Source organism: Pongo pygmaeus, chromosome 23 (genome assembly GCF_028885625.2).
Source record: "Pongo pygmaeus isolate AG05252 chromosome 23, NHGRI_mPonPyg2-v2.0_pri, whole genome shotgun sequence".
NCBI classification, from domain to species: Eukaryota; Metazoa; Chordata; class Mammalia; order Primates; family Hominidae; genus Pongo; species Pongo pygmaeus.
Window position 1 is genome coordinate 48,135,288 of NC_085931.1, and position 3,356 is coordinate 48,138,643.

Below are 3,356 nucleotides of genomic sequence, written 5' to 3' on the forward strand. Positions count from 1 at the left end.
CCCACTTCCTGTGCAGAGGATAGAGGGGCAAGGCCTGGGGTGGAGAGGCGGGGAGACGAGGCTTATGAGAAAGCTTGAAACTCCTCAAGCACCCAGGGCCAGATAAAGATCTGCCTCCTACGCTGGGGGCGGCACACACACACACACACACACACACACTGTCAGATAGGGGCCTAGCTGCACACAGGAGCCAAGGGAACGCAGGCCCTCCCTCTCTCCCCTCCTACATCACCCCCACGCCAACTCACACAGGCTACCCAACACCTCTGACGCCTCCATCCGGTCACACACATACCCACTAACACGTAGACTTCACACAAGCAGGTCCCTCTAGGTGACCCCAGCGTCTCACCCTCCTCCCAGCCTGCAACACACCATCTTTCCGAGACTCCCATTTCACCCACCCTTCCAGGAAGCCCCTTACTCCGTTTAGCATTCAGAGATGACTGTTTTTTTTAGTTTTTAATTTTGTGGGCATGTGGTAGGTGTCTATATTCATGAGGCACATGAGCTATTTTGATACAGGCATACAATGTATAATAATCACATCAGGGTAAATGGTGTATCCATCACCTCACGTATTTATCCTTTGTTTGTGTTCAAATCCAATTATACTCTTTTAGTTATTTTTAAATGTACAATAAATTCTTGTTGACTAAAGTCACCCTGTTATGCTATCAAATACTAGACCTTATTCATTCTATCTAATTCTGTTTTTGTACCCAACAACAATCCCCACCCCTCCAACCCCCACTGCCCTTCCCATCTCCATCACCGCCCTTCCCATTTCCATGAATTCAATTGTTTTAATTTTTAGCTCCCACAAATAAGTGAGAACATGTGAACTTTGTCTTTTTGTGCCTGGCCTGTTTCACTTAATATAATTACCTCCAGTTTCAAACGTGTTGTTGCAAAGACAGGATCTCATTCTTTTTCATGACTGAATAGTACTCCATTGTGTATATGTACCACATTTTCTTTATTCATTCATCTGTTGATGGGCACTTAGGTTGCTTCCAAATCCTGGGTATTGTGAACAGTGCTGCAACAAATGTGGGAATGCAGATGTCTCTTCCAGATACTGATTTCCTCTCTTCTGGGTATATACTCAGCAGTGGGATTGCTGGATCATATAGTATTTCTATTTTTAGTGTTTTGAGGACTCTTCAAACTGTTCTTTATAGTGGTTGTACTAACTACATTCCCACCAACAGTGTATGAGGGTTCCCTTTTCTCCCCACCCTCACCAGCATTCATTATTGCCTGCCTTTTGGATAAGAGTCATTTTAACTGAGGTGAGATAATATCTCATTGTAGTTTTGATGTGCGTTTCTCTGATGATCAACGATGTTGAGCACCTTTTCGTAGACCTATAAGTTTTCTTTTGAGAACTACCTATTCAGATCGTTTGCCCAGTTTTTGATGGGATTGTTATCATTTTTTTTCTGTAAAGATGTTTGAGCTCCTTATCTATTCCAGTTATTAATCCCTTGTCAGATAGTTAGTTTGCAAATATTTTCTCCCATTCTGTGGGTTGTCTCTTCACTTTGCTGATTGCGTCCTTTGCTGTGTAGAAGCCTTTTAACTTGATGTGATCTCATCTATCATTTTTGCTTTGGTTGCCTGTGCTGGTGGAGTATTGCTCAAGAAATCTTTGCCTAGTCCCATGTCCTAAAGAGTTTCCCCAATGTTTCCTTTTAGTAGTTTCATAGTTTGAGGCCTCAGATTTAAGTCTTTAATCCATTTGGATTTGATTTTTGTATACGAAGGGAGATGAGGGTCTAGTTTCATTCTTCTGCATATGGATATCCAGTTTTCCCAGCAACATTTATTGAAAAGACTGGCCTTTCCCCAAAGGTATGTTTTTGGCACCTTTGTTGAAAATGAGTTCACTGTAGGCATGTGGATTTGTTTCTGGGTTCCCTATTCTGACCAATGGTTCATTGGTCAATGTGTCTGTTTTTACGCTAGTGCCATGCTGTTTTGGTTACTGCAGCTCTGTGGTATAATTTGAAGTCAGATAATGTGATTTGTCCAGTTTCACTCTTTTTGCTTAGGATAACTTTGGCTACTCTGTGTCTTTTGGGGTTCCATATAAATTTGACGATTATTTTTTCTACTTCTGTGAAGAATGTCATTAGTATTTTGATAGGGATTACATTGAATCTGTATATTTCTTTGGGTGGTGTGGACATTTTAACAATATTGATTCTTCCAATCCATAAACATAGAATATCTTTTTATTTTTTGTGTCCTCTTCAGTTTCTTGCACCACCGTTTTATAGTTTTCATTATAGAGATCTTTCATTTCTTTGATTACATTTATTCCTAGGTATTTTATTTGTAGCTATCCCAAATGGAGTTATTTTCTTGATTTCTTTTCCAGATTGTTTGCTGTTGGTACATAGAAATACTACTAATTTTTGTATGTTGATTTTGTATTCTGCAGCTTAATTGAATTTGTTTATCAGTTCTCATAGTTTTGTGGTGGAGTTTTTAGGCTTTCTGAAATATAAGATCATATCATCTACAAACAAGGATAATTTGACTTCTTCCTTTCTAATTTGGATGCCCTTTACTTCTTTCTCTTGTCTGTTTGTTCTAGCTAGCACTTCCCAGAGATGACTATCAGGTCTTTGTGAACAATTTGATGGTCACTTACTGAACATTCTAGAACCTTCCTCTTCCTTTCAAGTCATGGTTCCTAATCCTTTTCCCCCTTTTTTGGTGGGGGAGAAGGGTGGTGTGGGAGCTCAGCTCAGGGCTCTTTTTTTTAAATGATGAAAACTTATGGACTGGTCTTTAGAAAAATGCACATGTATTTACGTGCTGCATCACAGCCCCATAGACCCTGTGAAGTTCCATCCTCAGAGCCCAGAAGCAGCAGCTCTGCTTCTTCCCTTTCCTGATTCCCTGCTTCAGAGGGGTTTTATTGCAAGCTGCGGCCTTTTTTTTTTTTTTTTTTTTTGAGACATAGTCTAGCTCTGTCACCCAGACTGGAGGGCAGTGGCACAATCTTGGCTCACTGCAACCTCTGCCCACAACGTTCAAGCGATTCTCCTGCCTCGGCTTCCCGAGTAGCTGGGATTACAGGCACGTGCTACCGTGCCCGGCTAATTTTTGTATTTTCAGTAGAGACGGGGTTTCCCCATGTTGGCCAGGCTGATCTCGAACTCCTGACCTCAGGTGATCCACCCACCTCGGCCTCCCAAAGTGCTGGGATTACAGGCGTGAGCCACTGCGCCCAGCCTGCTACCTCTTCTGAGAAGAAGAGAGAGAAGAGCAGAGACGGCAGCTCTGCAAATGTGAGAAAGTGGAATTCAAGACTCCAAAAAGAGAATCAGGCCCAACTCCCA